The 21,579-nt window shown below is 40.6% G+C and overlaps 1 pseudogene; it reads right to left on the bottom strand.

Moving 5' to 3' along the window:
* Positions 1-1,146: 1,146 nt before the first annotated feature.
* LOC108176155 (vomeronasal type-2 receptor 116-like) lies at positions 1,147-20,036 on the bottom strand (annotated as a pseudogene).
* Positions 20,037-21,579: the final 1,543 nt, after the last annotated feature.

Below are 21,579 nucleotides of genomic sequence, written 5' to 3'. Positions count from 1 at the left end.
TACATAATTAAGGGGTTTGTGACAATGTTGTAAACACATGAAACATGATTTAACATGACCAATTACAGTACTGAAAAAATTCCAACTTTTTTTTTGACAGGCAGAGTGGACAGTGAGAGAGAGAGAAAGAGAGAAAAGTCTTCCTTTTCCATTGGTTCACCCCCCAATGGACACTATGGCCAGTGCACTGCGGCCGGTACACCACACTGATCTGAAGCCAGGAGCCAGGTGCTTCTCCTGGTCTCCCATGTGGGTGCAGGGCCCAACCACTTGTGCCATTCTTCACTGTACTCCTGGGCCACAGCAGAGAGCTGGACTGAAAGAAGAGTGACTGGGACAGAATCTGGTGCCCCAACTGGGACTAGAACCCAGTGTGCCAGCACTGCAGGTGGAGGATTATCCTATTGAGCTGCGGTGCTGGCCAGTCCCAACTAGATTATAAATCTTTTTATTATAAACTCTAAAGGAGGAAAAATAAAACAGGAAACAATCTTGTAAATTCATTTTATTAAAATATGAATATTTAAGTGTCTACCAGTTGACAAGGAAAATATAGAAACTAGTAGAAATGAAGTTTCAAGAGTCTATACCTGAGATGGAGTTTGTGTTTGTGAGCATAAAGTCTGACTGAGAACATTATACACAGCATTATTTTTAAAAAAGAGAGATAAATTGGGGTAAGTGTTCTGGAATGGTGGGAAATTGCCACCTACAATGCCAGCATCCCAAATAGGCACCAGTTAATGGCCCTGTTGCTTCACTTCTGATCCAGCTCCCTGCCAAAGACATGGGGAAAGCAGCAATAGTTGGCTTAAGATGTTTGGGCCCCTGAAACCCATAGGGCAGACTCAGGTGAAGCTCCTGGCTTTGGCCTGAGTCACTGCAGTCATATGGGGAGTGAAGCACTGGAGGGAAGGTCTCTCTATCTCTCCGCCTTCTCTAACTCTGCCTTTCAGTATGTGTGTCTGTGTGTGTGTGTGTGTGTGTGTGTGTGTATATATATATATATATATATATATATATAATAAGCAAACCTTCTTTAACAGAGAAGTGGATGCTGTCCATAAGGAGGTTAAGCCAAATCAATTACTTTATAACATGGAATGCAAAATCAGAGTTTTATCAATTTTGGTCTAAATATGTGAACTAATGAACTAATGAACTAATCTTTAAACAGCTATTTCCCTTGGAATCTACTGTATCCTTTAATCCTTTTAAAGAGTTCTTCTCAGGTCTGAAGAGAATAATGTAGCACTTGGGGACAAAGATGCAGCCCAAGAGCCCTGCACTGGAGGCCAAGATGGAGAAGACCTCCATGGCCACCATGATCTTCCCTTTAGTGCTGTGGTAGACAGGCAGGAAGGTCACGCAGACACTGATGAACACCAGCATGCTGAATGTCAGGAATTTGGCTTCATTGAACATGTCAGGTAGATTCCTGGCTAGGAAAGCCACAGTGAAGCTGGCCATGGCCAAGGAACCCAGGTAGCCCAAGACACAGTAGAAGGCAGTGACTGAGCCCTTGTTGCATACCAGGATGATGTGGTCATGCTTAGAGTGTGCATCTGTGTCAATAAATGGAGGAGAGGTCCCCAACCAGATGGCACAAAGAACAAGTTGGATCAGGGAGCAGATGGGAATAATGGAGTTAGGTACCCCTGATATCAGCCAGTGTCTCATCCTTCTCCCTGGGGCAGTGACTTGAAGACCAGAACCACAGTGATCGTTTTGGCCAGGACCATGGAAACAGCCATGGTGAACACCACTCCAAACGTGGTCTGCTGGAGGACACAGGTGGCTGTACTGGGACGACCAATGAACAATAAGGAACAGAGGAAGCAAAAGATGAGGCCAATGAGCAGGACGTAGCTGAGACAATGATTGTTGGCCTTGACTATGGGAGTGTCTCGGTGCTTCACAAAGACCCCAAGAACCACAGCAGTGAGGACAGAGAAGCACACAGCTGTGCAGACCAGGGTCATTCCTAAGGGGTCATCATAAGTCAGGAAGGCCACAGCTTTGTGCAGGCAGCGGTCTCACTCTGTGTTGGCATACTGCTGCTCTGGACACTTCACGCATTGATCCATATCTGCTAAGACAGGAAAAATGCACCAGCCCAGCTTCAGCCGTGCTTAGTGTTATGTTCCCCAACTTCCAAAAGCACACCGAATAAGCTGTGGGAAGCATGTATCAGAATAATGAAAGGACTAAGAGTCAAAGGGAGCTCATAAACAAGTCTAGTACCTGCTAACACTAACCAATAGAATAAATAAAGGGGAGAGTGATCCAACATGGGAAGTGAGATACTCAGCAGACTCATAGAATGGCGGGTGTCCTAAATAGCACTCTGGCCTCAGAATCGGCCCTAAAGGCACTCAGATCTGGCTGAAAAGCCCATGAGAGTATTTCAGGCATGGAAAGCCAAAACACTCTGGCAAAAAGATCTCTGTGAGTGAGATCCCAGTGGAAAGAACAGGTCTTCAAAGAGGGAGGTGCCTTTCTCTGAAGGGAGGAGAGAACCTCCACTTTGACTATGACCTTGTCTAAACAAGATAAGAGTTGGAGAACTCAAGGGGCTTCCATAGCCTTGGAAACTCATGACTGGTGCATAGGGAGATTACTGATGCCATAAACAGGAGTGTCAATTTGTAAAGTCAACAACAGGAGTCACTGTGCACTTACTCCTCATGTAGGATCTCTGTCCTTAATGTGCTGTACATTGAGGCTTAATGCTATAACGAGTACTCAAACAGTATATTTCACTTTGCGTTTCTATGGGGGTGCAAACGATTGAATTCTTTACATAATGTACACTAAACTGATCTTCTGTAAAAAAAAAAAAAATTATCAATTCCCAACTTGACTCTCACTGGGATTAAACATGACAATAGGTCTGATCTGATTTCATCATCATTTTAAAAAATAATCTATTATTTTTCACTTTATGTTTCTGTGTGGGAGCAAACTGTTGAAATCCTTACTTAAGGTATACTAAGCTGATCTTCTGTATATTAAGATAATCGAAAATGAATCTTGATGTGAATGGAAGGGGAGAGGGAGTGGGAAAGGGGAGGGTTGTGGGTGGGAGGGACGGTATGGGTGGGGGAAGCCATTGTGATCCATGAGTCGTACTTTGGAAATTTATATTCATTAAATAAAAGATAAAAAAAGAATAATGTATAGGGAAGGATTCCTGATTAATATCATTCATCTAAATTATGGCTAAGACACAACACTATTATTTCTTCTTTATATTCATGAGATCTTATTTTTTCCCACAACAACAACAAAAGACCTACTGTCTCAGGATACTTTGTTGCAATCATCAAATGCCCTCTCTTCTTATTTATTTTCTTGACAGAATCAGTGAAAGAGAGACAGAGAGAAAGGTCATCCATCTGTTGGTTCACTCCCCAAATGGCCACTACAGCCAGCACGCTGCACCGATCCAAAGACAGGGGCCAGGGGCTTCCTACTGGTTTCCCATGCAGGTGCAGGGCCCAAGCACTTGGGCCATCCTCCACTTGCTTCCCAGGCCACAGCAGAGAGCTGGACTGGAAGAGGAGCAACCAGGACAGAATCCGGCGCCCCAACTGGGTTAGAACCCAGAGTACTGGTGCCACAGGTGGAGGATTAGCCTAGTGAGCTATGGCACTGGCCCCAAATGTCCTATCTTATGCTGGTTAATTTATGACAGCATAAATCACTTCTCATGTTTCTGGAGACACAATCATTCAAGACCAAGGATCCTGCTGCAGTGTTCATTGTAGGCTATCTTACAGATGGCACCTTCTTGCTGTGTCCTCACAGCATACCACATCCTTGCATATAAATGCACTAAATCCTTTAATGAGGAATCTGTGACTTAGGACACCACTGAAGAAGACCCTGCAATGTACCATCTACTTCAAGGCAAAGTTTCAAAATTTGAAACACCTACCTATCTCATTTACTTATGTCTCTAAAAGCAATCTCTTGGATTCATTTTTTCAATACTGAAGCCCCTGATTGAGAAACCATCAGGAATATGACAATTTACAGAATAGCAAGGACAGCTGGTGCTGTGGTGCAGCGGGTTAATGCCCTGGCCTGAAGTGCTGACATTCCATAGGGGCAGCTGTTCAAAAACCAGCTGCTCCACTTCCAATCCAGCTCTCTGCTACAGCCTGAGTAAGCAGAAGATGGCCCAAGTCCTTGGGCCCTTGCCCCCATGTGGGAGACCAAGAAGAAGCTCCTGGCTCTTGGCTTTGGATCAGCACAGCTCTAGCCATTGTGGCTAATTGGGGAGTGAACCATCAGATGGCAGACCTCTCTCTCTCTGCCTCTCCTCTCTCTGTGTAACTCTGACTTGCAAATAAATAAATCTTCAAAAAGTAAATAAAAACAGAGTATCAAGGACAGAGATGACTAATAGTAGCTGATACTAGGTGGAGTATGTCCTCGCATCCTGGAATGAGTTATAATGAGAATATCTTGCAATATAGATTGCAAATCATTGAATCGGGAGCTCATCTTTGGTAGTCCCGAAATCTTTCCAATATTGAGCCTCTCTAACTATGAGCATACTGTGTCCGCCTGTGTTAATCTTTTATTTTTCTCAATTATGTTCTGTAAATTTATGGACAAGACTCTTTACTTCTAGCTATTTTTACTTGTAAGATGTTATAAATGCCCAAATTTTTCAATTTCAAATGCTTTATGGCTGGTATATAAAAATAAAGTAAGTTTTGGGATGTTATCCTTATATCCAGTCACTAAATTAGTCAATTACTAAGCTTATTTATGTAGATTTTATATTTGTACAAAATATAATCTGAACATGATTTTTATTTCTTCTTTTCCAATTTTTTTCTCTTTTGAAAATATTCACTAGACAGGATATGCAGCATAATACGTAATCAGATGTGGTTAGGTTGAATGTTCTTATTTTATTCTTTCAACACTGCCTCAAAACTATGGTGTGATTATGCAAATACTCTTTATGAAGAAAATTCTGGCCTACTCATAATTTGGGAAGAATTGCTTTCTGTTATTTCTATAACATGCATGGATGTTGATTTTATTATTTTTGCCATCATTGGGATTTTTATTTCTTCCTTTGAGGTACTAGTGTATTGTTTTACATTGTGCAAAGCAACCAGCACTGTGATGTAGCAGGTAAAGCCACTACCTGCATTGCTGGCATCCCATTTTGGTGCCAGTTCTAGTTCCCATTGATCCACTTCCAATCCAGCTCTCTGCTGTGGTCTGGGAAAGCAGTATAAGATGGGCAAGTCCTTGGGCCCCTGCATCCATGTGGGAGACCCAGAAGAAGCTCCTGGCTCTTACTTTGGATCAGCAGAGCTCCAGCCATTGTGGCCAACTGGGGAGTGAACTGCAGATGGAATACCTCTCACTTTCCTTCTCCCCTCCCCCCTCCCCCCTCTACCTCCCCTCCTCTCCCCTCCTCTTACCCTCTCTCCTCTCTTGCCTCTCCCTCTCCCCTCTTCCATCCCCCCTCTCCCTCTCCTTCTCTCTCTGTGTAACTCTGACTTCCAAATAAATAAATAAATCTTAAAAAAAAGAAGCAAAATGGCTATAAATTTCCTCTTTTGGGGGTGGTGCCATGGTGCAGTAGGTTAATCGTCCACCTGTGGTGCCTGCATCCCATATGGGTGCCAGTTCTAGTCTCAGCAGTTCCTCTTCCAATCCAGCTCTCTGCTATGGCCTGGGAAAGCAGTAGAAGATGGCCCGACTCCTTGGTTCCCCCTGCACCCATGTGAGAGATCAGGAAGAAGCACCTGGCACCTGGCTCAAGATCAGTGCAGCTTCGGCTGTTGCAGCCATTTGGGGAATGAATTAATGGAAGGAAGACCTTTCTCTCTGTCTCTCTCTTGCACTGTCTCTAACTCTACCTCTCAAATAAGTAAATAAAAATCTTTAAAAAAAACTCCTCTTTTGAAATGACTTTGTAATACTGGGGAGCCAAAGTTAGGCCATTTTCAAAGAATTCACTAAATTTTCCTTTTCTCTGAACAGAGCTTGGTAAATAATTGTTCCTTCTTTTATGAAGGTTTGATAAATCCCCGTCAAAAGAAGCTGTTGGAGATAATAAAAATGTATGGGGACTTTTTAAAAATTTTTCACTTAATGTTATTTATGCTTTGAGGATGGCTCTGACAAATCCTACTGACATGAGAATTTGTGAACTACACCTGAGGTTTCCAAAGTATTAACAAGAATCATTTATAATATATTTTCACTATGTTAACTTTTTTGGGAGATCTATATAGATGACCTATTTTCAGTCTTAGTATCTCTTATTTCCTGCATTGTTTCTTCTTCTTCTTCTCCTTCTTCTTCTCCTTCTTCTTCTTCTTCTTCTTCTTCTTCTTCCACTTCTTCTTTTTCTTTTTTTTGACAGGCAGACTGGACAGTGAGAGAGAGAGAGAGAGAGAGACAGAGAGAAAGGTCTTCCTTTGCCGTTGGTTCACCCTCCAATGGCCACCGCGGCCGCCGCACTGCAGACGGTTCACCGTGCTGATCCAAAGGCAGGAGCCAGGTACTTATCCTGGTCTCCCATGGGGTGCAGGACCCAAGGACTTGGGCCATCCTCCACTGCACTCCCGGGCCACAACAGAGAGCTGGCCTGGAAGAGGGGCAACCGGGACAGAAACCGGCGCCCCGACCGGGACTAGAACCAGGTTTCCCGGCGCAGCAAAATGGAGGATTAGCCTATTGAGTTACAGCACCGGCCCCTGCTTCTTCTTAATCAACTTTATTTGTTTTATACAAGAATCAAATTGCTTATCCTGTTTATGTTTGGATTTTATTTTTCTATATTTATCATTTCTTATGTTCTCTATTGTGTTTAATTTAGTGTTCTTTTTCTGGCACTCGATAAATTCTTAGAAATGATAAGTTCAGCTTTTAATATACATTATACATAAATATATAAAATCTAGAATTATAAATTTCTTTGGAATTATAAATTTCACTCTAACTGGACACCAGATATAATAAACAGTGTTTCTAAATGGAAATATACAGCTATCTTGTTCATTCTATAACCCATGGGTAGTTTAGCAGTGTATTTATAATTTACAAGGCTATTGGAATTCAAGCTGGTGGATGATGCGCTCTCCATCATTGCACATGGAACACATATGAACTTATGCCCAATGTGTACACACAAAGTGCATTTACCTTATCAGTGATATGCAGACCATAACAGCAATCTCCTACATTTCTAATAAACTGAGTTAATGCTACATCATTGTAATATTAAACAACACACAAATCACAAAATCAATCTTAGAAAATCCACACTCTATATAAGTGACTTCATGTTCCAAGCATGTGTAAGGAAGGGTAGGCTAAGCTATGATGTTTAGGTTGGGTGTAACAGATGGATTTTCAACTTTAAAAAAGAAATGATTTCAGTATAACACCATTAAATACTATACATCTGAAGCATTCCAAAGTGATAATTATGGAAAATCTAATATAGAAATATTCAGTCCATTTCCTGTATCATCTTCCAACCCCATCCACATATTCTCTGTGTTTTACCAATTAAGCCTTTTTCTTAGGTTCTCTGCATGTTGTGTGAACTGGCAATTCTCCAAATTCAGCCACTTCTAATATTTCTACCAAGAATTTACTCCCCATTTAATTCATAATATTAATACTAACATCTATGGGATGAGATCCACAACATCACCTCAAAAAATGCAGATACCACCACGTAATACACCCTATAGACAAATCTGTTGTGCATACTTTCATTGCAGTCAATACTACTACTATGAATGCATATATCTATTTTTTTTCTTACCTGTGAACTAGAGAAGCGCATGAAATACAATTTCCTCACTTGGAATATGGTATATCATAAACATGTTTTACAGAGCAGTAATACATACCAGTAAATCAAGCACAACCTTTATAAACACCTTCTCCACTGAAAAACAGTGCCAGGTCCTGGGAAAATAAGGACTTGTAGTATCTATGTCTTCAATGTGATCTAAACGTCGTTTCACAAAAAATGAAAAGTAGATACATATGATACCTATGTTCACTCCATGATGAAGATGGAATTAGGAGACTGAGCGGTGGTCAAGAGGAGTTTTATAAAGACACTAATATCTGCTGTAAGTGTAAAATAATGCCTGAAAACACATATGTCACTGAGTGAATGTTGAGAATACTGGTGAAGGCACACATGTCCCACATTTAAGTAACCGGGTTTGATACCCAGATATGGCTCCTGTTCCAGTTTCCTGTCATTGAGGACCCTGGAAAGCAGGGGTGAAGACTGAAGTGGCAGGGTTCCTAACACACACATGAGAGCTCTGGACTCAGTTCTCAGCTCCTGATTCCAGGAATGGTCCAGCCCTGGCCACTGCAGACATTTTGGAACTGGACCAGAAGGTAGGAGATTTGTTTATATCTGCCTGTCTCGTTCAAGGCCGATGCAGACTAACATAATAGGGTAAATATTTATAATAATAATTTCCTTATTAACTTAAAAGTGGAGATCCTTTTCTCTGCAGTGCTCCTGTAGGGCCTTTCCACTTCCTTGGATGGATGGGGGAGAATAAAGGAGAAATGAGGAATTTCTCCAAATAGGTACACTTACCTGTCTGATTGGAAATCTCATTCTCTTGGCATGGAGTACAGTCAAAACAACAGGCATCCATTCCCTCTTGAGGAGTCTTCCTGGATCCAGGGCTACAACTCACACTGCATATGGACTGGGGAGGCTGAGGACAATCAGATATGTGTTGGTCAGTACTGAGAGTACCACCCATTCTTCTACCAACTAGGGTGTTTTACAATACTGAAATCAAAATAAACTTAACTTGCACATACATCTACATCCAATTTCATGGACTGAATGCCATGTTTATTGTATGCTGTGAAATGTATGAGAACTGAGAAATATTATTGAACAGCTGTGTTCCCTGCATATCCAACAGAAATACAGTAAGAAAAATCTCTTAGTTGGGAAGGTGAGTTGTTAAATGGCATAAATAGCCATTTACTGTGCTATGAGTAAACAGAAACCTCCACAACATGATTAATCATTTGGGGCTAGTGATGTAGCATAGTAGGTTAAGCCTCCACCTGCAGCATCAGCATCCAATATGGGTGCCAGTTCACATCCCTGCTACTCCTCTTCCAATTCAGCTCCTTGATAATAGCCTGGGAAAGCAGTGGAAGTTGGCCCAAGTCCTTGGGCCCCTGAACCTATGTGGGAAACCTGGAAGAAACTCCTGGTTCTTGCCTTCAAATAGACCCAGCTCTGGCCATGTGGCCATTTGGGAAGTGAACCAGTGGATGGAAGACCTCCATCTGTCTCTCCCTCTTTCTGTCTCTAACTCTGCTTCTCAAATAAATAAATCTTTTTAAAAGATATTTAAAAAATATCTTATTATTTTCTTTACTAATCTTATTTATTTATTTGAAAGGCAGAGTTAGAGAGAGGCAGAGGCAGAGACAGGTCTTCCATCCACTGGTTCACTCCTCAGATGGCCGCAATGGCCGGAGCTATGCTGATCCAAAGCCAGGAGCCAGGAGCATCTTCCCAGTCTCGCACATGGGTGCAGGGATCCAAGGACTTGGGACATCTACTGCTTTCCCAGGCCATAACAGAGAGCTGGATCAGAAGTGGAGCAGCTGGGACTCGAACCAGCACCCATATTGAATGCTGGCACTACAGATGGCAGCTTTACCCACTATGCCACAGCACTGGCCCCAATAAGTCATTTTTTTAAAGATTGGCTATTTATTAGTAGTGCAAAGAATTATTATTAGTTACAACACACCTTTTCAATTTTTGTGGCCCACTCTATCAAATCTTCATATAAAGACAGGTGTTGACCCTGTGGAGCATATGGAGAAAACTTCCCTACTTTCACCTTAATTCCTACACCATCTGGGAAATTCCAATAGTTGAGAATGTCATACTCTCCATTCAATTTGTGTTCCTGATTGAAATTCACTGTGTCACCAGCAGGATTGTTAAGCTGGAGGTTCTTCAGAAAAGGGTGCAGCTAAAAGAGATGCATCATCTGATGATAAAGGGCATCCCAGTGTTCAGACACAAAGCCTAAATTACTGAAAGTCTCTTATCATCTGAAATGCCTTGCTGAAGATGTCAACATATTACAGGCACACAAGGGAGTAACAGAAATGAAAGGCCATAGAAAACTAATCATAATGTGTCTAAAATATCGGTAAGAATCAACAGAAAACTCCCAAACATGCACACCTACACAGTAAGGAGGCTGACTGCTCAGACAAATCTCAGCTGTTGAGTCAAACCCACACCCTTTTCCTACTGAAGTATCCAGAACATCAATCTGCAAAGGAGGCTATCAGTGACTGAAGTTGCTGCTTAGTTACATTATATGATAAGGCTCAACATCTTATATGAACTTAAAGAACTAATCCTCTTCCTGTTGGGAGGGAAGTACGGTTATCTTTTTAGAACTCTATGAAATATCTGAAATCTGTTCTCAGAAAAATTTTAAAAAGAACTTCACAGGAAACCTCTATATTTCTCCTATGGAAAGCAGTAGAAGGGCAGGCTGTTGAGGCCTTATATAAAACAAAGCATCAGCCTAGATTCACAATGCCTTTCTGCTTGCCCACTTGGCTCCATGCTCTTGACAATCACTTATACCAAGTCTACATTTATGTCCTGGGCAATACATACAAGTCATATTCCCCAGTGCTTTTGGAGAAGGATTATAAATGATCTGGTTTGCTTAAAACATCTTGACAACAAGTGACAGTATGTAACATCCAATGGCAGAGCCATTACCTGCCAAGGAGAAAACACCAGTCCTTTTCCATTTCCTCCTGGTGACATTTCTACTTGTTGAAGAATCATCTCATGTATGGCATGAGCCACAGCATACACAGCATTGTATATATTGTAACTCTCTTCTGTCATGGTCATGTCAAAATGGTGCCAAGGCAACCATTCCAAGGATGCACTGGGTGGACAGTTCTCCAAAGCTTTACAGTCAAGTTTAGAAATTGAGCAATTAAAATATGGCAGCCAGAAGTCAGCAAGGAAAGGGTCCTCTGGGTATCTGGATGGATTGGCTGTTCAGATAAAATCTGTGAAACCAGAAATTTCACCATGGTGATGTGAGAAAATGAGTGCCCATGGAATGAGTCAAGTAGGAAATGGTGATATCCCATTGTGAGGTGGTGACCCACACTTTCCACATCATTATTTGTTTCCACCTTCCAAAGGTCAGGCCTAAAAAAGATTCATTGTCACCAAAAATAATAACAACATTTGCTGATGATTTCATGATCTGCCAGTGATACAATGAGGTTCTTGAGTAATACAGCAACACAGTAACAGGGATCATTTTCAAAAAGGCTACAGAAACTCCATTCCTACACTTGATCTTAGCCAACTCCACTCTCAATTCTGAGAGAAGTTGCATACCTTTCTCATCATCTGAGATGGTCAGCCCCACCCATGTCCAACCGAAATGAAGCATCAGAGACACCATGCCATGCACCAGAGTCATCTCCTTGGGAGCCATCTGAAAGAGGGAAGGAAACTTGCCATTTTCACGCAGAATAGGATCAAAATGGCTGAAAGGTAGCTAAAGGGAAAATAAAATATGAAGCAACATGAGGAACAGGGTTTCCAAAAATCATAATCAGTTCTGACAGGCATTAATCAAAAGATGGTCAGAGGGGGCTAGTGCTGTGGTGCAGTGGGTTAATGTGCTGGCCTGAAGTGCCAACACATATGGGCGCTGTGTCAAGACTTGGCTGCTCCACTTCCAATCCAGCTTTATGCTATGGCCCAGGATAGCAGCAGAAGATGGCCCATGTCCTTGGCCCCCTGAACTCACCAAGGAGATCAGAAGAAGCTCCTGGCTCCTAGCTTCAGATCAGTGCAGCTCTAGCCATTGCAGCCAATTGGGGAGTGAACCATTGGATGAAAGAAATTCTCTCTCTCTCTCTCTCTCTCTCTCTCTCTCTCTCTCTCTCTCATTCCCTGTCTCTCCCCTCTCTGTTTAACTCTGACTTGCAAATAAATAAGTCTTTTTAAAAAGCTGGTCATAACTCTTTAATTAACAATTATTCTTAGGTGTTTAAATTTAACTGAAACGTGATCCCTGTTAAATATAAGAGTCAGAATAAGAGAGGGAGGAGATGTACAATTTGGGGCATGCTCAATCAGACTTGCCCCAAATGGTAAAGTTAGAAATGTGCCAGGGGATTCCAATACAATCCCATCAAGGTGGCATGTACCAATGCCATCTCACTAGTTCAAGTGATCAGTTTCAGTTCACAAATCATCATAATGATAGGATTAAGAGTCAAAGGAATCAAATAAACAGGACTAGTGTCTGCAAATACTAACTGATAGATTTAAAAAGGAGAGAACCATGCAACACGGGAAGCAGGATACACAGCTGACTCAGAATGGTAGATGTCCTAAACAGCACTCTGGCCTCAGAATCAGCCCTTAAGGCATTCATATTTGGCTGAAGAGCCCATGAGAGTATTTCAGGCATGGAAAGCCAAGACACTTTGGCAAAAAAAAAAAAAAATCTCTGCGAGTGAGATCCCAGTAGAAAGAACGGGCCATCAAAGAAGAAGGTACCTTTCTCTGAAGGGAGGAGAGAACTTCCACATTGACTACGATCTTGTCTAAATAATATCAGAGTCAGCAAACTCAAAAGGCTTCCATAGCCTTGGCAACTCATGACAAGAGCCTAGGGTGAATACTGATTCCATAAACAAGAGTGTCAATTTGTTAAGTCAAAAACAGGATTCACTGTGCACTTACTCCCCATGTAGGATTCTGTCCTTAATGTGTTGTACAATGTGAATTAATGGTGTTAATAGTACTCAAACAGTACTTTATACTTTGTGTTTCTGTGTGGGTGCAAACTGTTGAAATCTTTACTTAATATATACTAAATTGATCTTCTGTATATCAAGACAATTGATAATGAGTCTTGATGTGAATGGAGTGGGAGAGGAAGTGGGAGATGGGAGGGTTGCAGGTGGGAGGGAAGTTATGGGCGGGGGGGAAGCCACTGTAATCCATAAGCTGTACTTTGGAAATTCATGTTTGTTAAATAAATGTAAGAAAAAAAAACTGGTCATAGGAAAAAAAAGCAATCAATCATTTCTTTTTATTTTTCTTTTTTTGGGGGGGACATATTGGTTTTTATTAACATTTATAGCTGAACTAAAGTTACATGATCAAAATCAATAGAATTCTTTCATTGGCAATAATAAAGTTACATGATCAAAATGCAGTAGAATTCTTTCATTGGCAATAACTGGTTATATTTTATGATTTTTTTTAATTTAAAGATAAACCGTCATGTTCACAAATATTTTATTTTTTTCAGATTACATTGATACATTTATTTTTCAACTTTCATTTAACTAATAATTTCTTTTTCTAGTCATCCTCATTCCTTTAGAACATTATAGGGAAGAATTAAAAATGTAATAGTTCCAGGAAAAAACTCTGTCTTCTCTCTCTCTCTCTCTCTCTTCCTGTATTTCAAAAAGAAAATATGGCTTTTCCACCACTTTCCTGAGTATTTGCCCTTTGAGATTATATACTTTAACAGATGCTTAAATCCAGTCTCCTCCTCTCACCCTTCGAAGCACCAGAGATTGGCATCAGCCAAAAATAGCTCTCTCTCTCCTCGTGACACCCCGCTCACCTGTGCAAACTTGTAGAGTCCCAGCAGTGTCCCAATTTGGGCAGAAGTTGCCCACATTGTCCCTGTCAGTACCGCTGCAGAACTGCTTTCTCTTCCCTAAGTGTAATTCGGGATGCTCTCTACCATCCCTGAGAGCCAAAGGAAGGGAGTCTGTAACATCCTTCGATTACTGTGTAGGACACTGAAGACATCATATCCCAGAGACACGTTGGGTAGAAGATGTGGGCTCCTGTTGATCTCTTCAGTGGCGAAGACCAAAGCCAGAACATGCTGATAGTTCTTAGACTCCAACCTGCATACAGGGCACAGGAGTCCTTAGGGACAAGACTCCAATTGTGACTGGCCTCAAATCCAATTCAGTGACTGCTGTGGCCTGAAAGTTTGTAAGATTCTTTTCCAAATACATCATTTCTGAAGTTTTCAGTTTGGTGTTTGCCTTTAACTGCATCTTTGTTTTTATGTGGTCTATTTCTATATTTCTTTATATTCTGAGGTGAGTACATTAAATGCCTGCAGGTTTAGGGGTATAATTCCATTTCTTTTTACTTTAATACCATTTATTTTACTGACTCTCAAATTTTAAAGAGCTCAGAAAATTAGTGACTATTATTCAGAATAATCATAAGGGGAGAATACAACTTTCCAAGGGGAAGAAAACAACAGCAACTACTTCTTATGTGCAACATTTTAAACAGATTGGCAATGGTTCCAGAAAACACAGACAAATCAGAACAGAACAGCAAATAGAGCTCGATCTCTGTGTTTATACAAAAGTTTCATACATCATTAAGGTAGAATTGAAACATAAGTAGAAAAATAAGAAATTATTCTAATAATAGTGAAAGTGAACTATCAGGAATGAAAAACTGAAGGAATAAACTTGTATTTGATGAGAAAATAAATTCTAGAGGCTCCAAACAGTTTATAATAAAGTTAAGTCCAGGAAAAAAAAAAAAAAACTGGCGAAAAGGCAGAAAGTAGAGGACACAAGATTTTTGCATTTTACTCTTCTTTCAAGTTTGTGCTTGTTTCTACTGTAAAGATCCCACACTCAACAATATTTAAGATAAGCATCAACTTCATAAGAACATTGCACAAAGTTCTTTAAAAGGGAAATAGCACGTTAAAATTAAATAAAAATTCAAGAAATCAAATAATATATGAAGACATGAGGTATACATATGATCAACCTATCTACACCTATCTATCCATAAAAATACTAACATTAACAATGAGAAACCATTTGTACATGGACAACCAGGAATAAATCCCTCTTTTAAAAGTAAACATGAGTGCTGGCACCACAGCTCAATAAGCTAATCCTCCAACTGCGGTGCTAGCACACTAGGTTCTAGTCCCAGTTGGGGCGGTGGATTCTGTCCCGGTTGCTCCTCTTCCAGTCCATTTCTCTGCTGTGGCCAGGAGTGCAGTGGAGGATGGCCCAAGTCCTTGAGCACTGCACCCATGTGTGAGACCAAGAGAAGCACCTGGCTCCTGGCTTCGGATCAGCGCAATGCGCCAGCCTCAGTGCACCAGCCACAGCAGCCACTGGGGGGTGAACCAATGGAAAAGGAAGACCTTTCTCTCTGTCTCCCTCTCTCATTGTCCACTCTGCTTGTCAAAAAAAAAAAAAAAAGTAAACATGAGGGGCTGAAACTATGACATAACAGGTAAAGCAGCCATCTGCAGTGGCAGCGTCACATACCGTGCCGGTTCAAGTCCTGGCGGGTCCACTTCTGATCCAGCTTTCTGCTATGGTGTGGGATAACAGCAGAAGATGGCCCAAGTCCTTCGGCACCTGCACACATGTGGGAGACCAGGCGGAAGCTCCAGGCTCCTGGCTTCAGATCAGACCAGCTTTGACCATTGCAGCCATTTTGGTAGTGAGGCAGCAGATGGAAAATCTCTTTCTCTCTCTACCTCTGCCTCTCTGTAACTCTGCCTTTCCGATAAATAAAATCTTTTTAAAAAGTAAACATGAAATGGTAATTCTCTCTGTATAGTTTTTGAAACAGGATATTTCCCTGGGTCAGGGCCAGGGCCAGGGCTAGGGGGTTCTTAGACTATATTCCTCTAACTGCTTTACAATATGGATAACTCTGACTACAACCAGTGAAAATTGTTGCAGATTAATTAACTTGACTTAATTATTCTCCACAGTGTGTGTCAATTTTACTCTCTAAAAAATAGAAAATTCTAATTTATCCATGTATAATAAAGTAAAACTAAATATAAACAGCAATGTACTGAGCTAGTTTCCATCTTATCAATTCATTAGTTTTCAAAATATACTGTAGATCTCTTTGTTATAATCGATCTTCAATCAAAGATCTTTCTACTGGAGCAGGTGTTTATCAAAGCAATTAGGACAATATTGAGATACCCACATCCCAAATTGGAGTGCCTTGGTTTCAGCTTGCTCTACTTCAGTATCTAGTTTCCTTCTAAGGCACACGCTGGGTGGCAGTAGGTGTTGACTCAAACATTTGGTTGCCTGCCACCCATGCCCATGGGAGACCTGGATGGAATTTCTGGTTCCTTCATTTGGCCTGGCCCAGATCTCACTGTGTTGGCAATTTGGGGAGTGAACCAGCAGATGGGTGATCTTCTTCTTTGTCTCTCTGCTTCTCATATAAAATACCTAATTACAGTGCTCTTTATTGTAGTACCACAAACTAGGAATCCAATTAGAAAACTTAGAAACACCCCAAAATTGGTAAGAAGCTAAACTTATGCTAACTCTACAAAGTAAAATAATAATAGGTATAATATTCCAATATGAACATGTTTATATAAAATATTCACGGTATTTTGTAACACAAGGAAAATGAGCTAGGAGGAGTCAAGGTCAAATGATCCCACTTGTCATGTCTTCATATTTACATGAAGAAATAGAAAGCATAAGATCAGGGTGATGTGATGATTTTGTGGAACTGAGGCATTTCTCCAATAAAGACAAATTGAAAATTTCATTTGCAAAAGTATTGAACTAAAGATAAATCTATTAATTCTGCACATGGAAACATCCTCCCTGTCAAAAAATCCTTCCGTTTCCCTATCTGAATTATAAGGTAACGCATTCTCATGGGCCCATAAAGGCTTCTAGCTATTGGATAACTTGGTGTGAACAGGAGGACCTTGTGTAGCTTCAAATATATGCACTTCAGGCATGGATAGGGCATCCAGCACATGGGTCTGGAGAGAAACACTGGCCCAGGCACCTCGGGCCCCTGAGCTGGGGACAGAGAAAATCAGAGGACAAGAAGAGCAGGAGGTTCACCGTGGCTATGATGAGAGACAACTGCCCTCTCCAGCACCCTAGAAAACCCTGCCTTCTGCCCTGGCCAAGATTCATTTCATCAAATTTGACTCAGCCTCCCCTGAATTGTTTTCATTTTACTATTTATTTTTATTAATATAAAGAGAACAGATTTAATATAGTTTATAGATAAAATTCTAATATGATACTTCTCACTTTCTCTCTCCCTCCCTTGCTTCCTCTCCATCCCTGTTGCTTTTCTTTTCAATTTTTGTGATAACATTTTTAATTTATTGTATAGTACATGAGGTATACATACCAGTTTCTATAGGGACATTAGGAATTGTACACTTGATGGAAACAGTCTCAAGGTGCTGTGGAAAGAACACTTCTCTGTTCCTCTTAGAAATGAACTCATGCAAATAGACTGCCTTGTCATCCTAAGGGGATTGGTTTGACCTCTGGCAGTGGTGGAGGGTCTAGATGATAGGGTAAGGTGTAGAGTGATTGCTCACTCAGAGCCAAGCCCTACAAATGGGGAAAAACAAAGTATTCTGCCACCTCCTTTTAAAGGTGGAAACACAGTCTGCTGAGCGAGAGAGAGAATACATTATGGACAGATGCTAAAGAGAAGGGCACCAAGAGCACTATTCTATCTAGGATTGAAACATGCAAGAAGGGCATAGGGATCCTTAGGGAAATGTCTCCAACCATGATTATTATCAACTCCAATGTGATAACCGCTATAGAATGAATGTTCTGTGCAAATATGCATTGGCTGAGATACTGCTCTTTAGCATGATCATATTTGATTTGGTTTCTGGGAGGTAAGTACAATTTTTTATGACTTACCTAACTACTTTCTTAGAAATTTTCAATATGAGATTGTGCAGAGAGATTGCTACATCTCTCTAACTGGTGAAGATAGTGAGAATAGGAAAGGAAAAATGTCTCTCCTTGAGGCAGGACATGTGTCTTTCACAGATGCCAACCTTGCATATCTTAATCCTGGTCTTCCCAGCCTCAGCAATTCTAAAAATAAATTCCTGTTGTTAAGTCACAAAGTCATGGTATGTTGTTATGTGGAAACTCTAGGTGACTAACACAACAATGAAATGGGGAAGAATGCAGGTTAATTTCATTTGTGTCAACAGCTGGCTCTCCCAAGTCCTTGCATTTTGTCTCTGTAGCAAATGGCAGAAAGGCTCTGGAATATTTTTTTCTAAATCCCATGAACCATGAGGAAAAGAAACTGATTTTCAAGGGAAAAGCAAAACGAATTAAATAGAAATCAGTCTTGGTTTTTGCACATGTTCTACTCATGGCCAAAAATGGTTATTTATATTGGCACATCATCAAATGATTCCCCAAACAGCATACACAGGAGCATGACTCAGCACAAGGTCATGGGATTGATGAACTCACCTGAAGGCTAAGGGTCCAGCAGAGGCAGGATATCTAAATGTGGAGATTGGTGGAGTGCAAGACTTGGCATTTATAACTCAAGCTTCCTCCTTATCAAAACTGAGCATCAGCTTCCCTCCTAAATCAGGAAACTAACTCAAGTTTAAAGCCTAAAGGAAGGAGAATCATGAAAATGCAGAACATATAGAAGATGTTGGAATCATTTATTGGGGGGATGTCAAGTACTATAGATCAAAAGCATGCCACCTAGTGAAGTTTAATAGCTGCTATCTATTTTTATTTTTTAACATTTATTTAATAGATATAAATTTCCAAAGTACAACTTTTGCATCACAGTGCCCCCCCCTTCAACTTCCCTCCCATCTCCCACTCCCTCTCCCATCCCATTCACATCAAGATTCATTATCAATTATCTTTATATACAGATCAATTTAGTACATATTGAGTAGTTTTTAACAGTTTGCACCAACACAGAAACACAAAGTGTAAAGTACTGTTTGAGTACTAGTTATACCATTAATTCACATAGTAAAACACACTAAGGACAGAGATCCTACATGGGGAGTAAGTGCACAGTGATTCCTGTTTTTGACTTAACAATTGACACTCTTATTTATGATCAGTAATCACCCTAGGCTCTTGTCATGAGTTGCCAAGGCTATGGAAGCCTCTTGTGTTCCCCAACTCTAATCTTATTTAGACAAGGTCATAGTCAAAGTGGAAGTTCTCTCCTCCTTTCAGAAAAAGGTACCTCCTTCTTTGAAGACCTGTTCTTTCCACTGGGATCTCACTCACAGAGATCTTTAATTTAGGTCTTTTTTGTTTTGCCTGAGTGTCTTGGCTTTCCATATCCATCAACAGCAGACTGGATAAAGAAATTATGGGACATGTATTCTATAGAATACTATACAGCAGTCAAAAACAACGAAATCCGGTCATTTGCAACCAGATGGAGGAATCTGGAAAACATTATGCTGAGTGAATTAAGCCAGTCACAAAGGGACACATATCATAGGTTCTCCCTGATGGGGGATAACTAACCTAGCACCAAAAAGCAAACCTGTTGAAGTGAAATGGACACTGAGAAACAGTGGCTTGATCAGCCCTTGTCCTAACTTTTGAGGAACAGCATACTGTTTTATTGCTATTATTATTTTGGTTCTACTTAATACCATTGGTTGAACTATTTAATTAACACAAATTTATTCTTAGGTATTTAAATTTAACTGAAAAGTGATCTCTGTTAAATATGAGTGTGAATAAGAGAGGGATGACATGTATAGTTTTGCACATGCTCAATCAGACTTGTCCCAAACAGTAGAGTTAGAATTGTGCCAGGGGATTCCATTTCAATCCCATCAAGGTGGCTGCTATCTATTTTTCTATGGAAATCTGAAAAGTATGTTCATATAAATAATTACTATTGGTAATAGTCTAACTCCAAATAGGTCTTATTCTCTGAATCTTTCCTCAAGACCTGCATGCAGATAGACTTGCAGGCCAAGAAAAAACACCACACATTTCTACAGGCACTGACAGAAAACTTCCTCAAGGAGGGAACGCAGATGCCCCTTGTATTTCAAGTGTCCTGCATATTCAGTCATGATGAACTGTCTACTGTATGTTGATGACCTGTTCATGCCCACTGTGTGCCAGACAGAAAGAGGCATCTTTCAGTTATTGGGTACAGGATTTTATGTGTTTCCAACAAATCCAATTGTGCACTTGATTTTTCAAGCATCTTTGTATTACCTATGTTGTTTTCTGGGTGAGATAAGTTGAAAATCCTCCTTCTAAGAAAAATATATTTTCTGGGGCTGGCACTGTGGTGCAGTGGGCTAACACCCTGGCATGAAGTGCTGGCATCCCATAAGGGCAGTGGTTCGAGATCCAGCTCCTCCACTTCTGATCTAGCTCTCAGCTATGGCCTGGGAAAGCAGAAGAACATGGCCCAAGTCCTTGGTTCCCTGCACCAGCATGGGAGACTTGGAAGAAGCTCTTGGATCCTGGCTTCAGATTGGTGCAGGTCCAGACATTACAACCAATTGGGGAGTGAACCATTGGAGGGAAGAACTCTCTCTCTCTCTCTCTGCCTCTCCTCTCTCTGTGAAACTCTTTCATAAATAAATACATTAATATTTAAAAAAAGTAGAAATTATTTTCTCATCTGTATCTATACTTCCTCTTCTCTTCTTTGTCATTTTCTGGTGTTTCTCTAATCCCTCTGCCCTCTTCATCTCCTCATCCTCATCCTCCACCTCTTCTTCCTTATAAAGCTATATATGATCTCTGCCAAACAGGCTTTTGCTGACAGTTTGCATGTGGATACATTATATAATTCCATCCTTTATCTCTTTGAACAGGTAATCAGTAGTAAGAGATATTCTGATGCTGGGAAATGTAACAGTTGGGAGTTTAGAGTCTAAAGCAGTTATTTTATATTCAATGTTGTTTTATTCTACTGTCATCAACAATGGCCTATTTTTCTTCCATGTGTCTAATAAGGCTGCTTTATAAGGTCCTTATTGAATGATTTTTCACCTGTGAAGTACCTGTGTTCTTATCACGGTCTTTTCCTCCACTTAAGAACCATGTTGGTTTCTCTGGATCATGGGATGATCCCATGTTGAATGATTTCATGTTCTTCTTCAGACTCAGTGTTTATCTGGGATTCCACATTAATTTGCCCCAGCTTGATGGTGACCTACACACAAATCTTTTCCTATTTGGATGGCTCTTGGCCTTTGTCTGTTGCTTGCTCATGCAAAAATGGACAAGTGTTAACAATCCACTTCCTTTCTTTCTGGGATTTTCTTCTCAAGCAAATTCAGCAAACTAATCAGAATGATATTGTTTGAAAGACCTTGATGTTTTGTTGTAGAAACTCTCATGCTTTATTTGAGAAGAAAGAGAATGGAATTTCAGATCAATAAGCTTGCATTTTTATTTAATGAGGAATAAGGGAAGTCCAAAACACAAGGAAGCAGAATTGGGAGAGGCTCCTAGTCACCACATGTGGAGCTGAATGCCACAGCACCCCCAGGTCTACCAGATAAGGCATCACAGAGTGCATCCCAACAGTCTCCCTGTTTCAGTAAGTGTTCAAGGTGATTCTGAGGGTTGCAGAAACAAGGAAACAAACAAAATTATCCTCCTCTTAAAAAGTTGGCATCTCAGTGAGGT

Source organism: Oryctolagus cuniculus (assembly GCF_964237555.1).
Source record: "Oryctolagus cuniculus chromosome 16 unlocalized genomic scaffold, mOryCun1.1 SUPER_16_unloc_1, whole genome shotgun sequence".
In the NCBI taxonomy this organism is placed as follows: domain Eukaryota; kingdom Metazoa; phylum Chordata; class Mammalia; order Lagomorpha; family Leporidae; genus Oryctolagus; species Oryctolagus cuniculus.
Note: the sequence above shows the minus strand (reverse complement) of the source record. Positions and strands in the feature narration are given on the sequence as shown.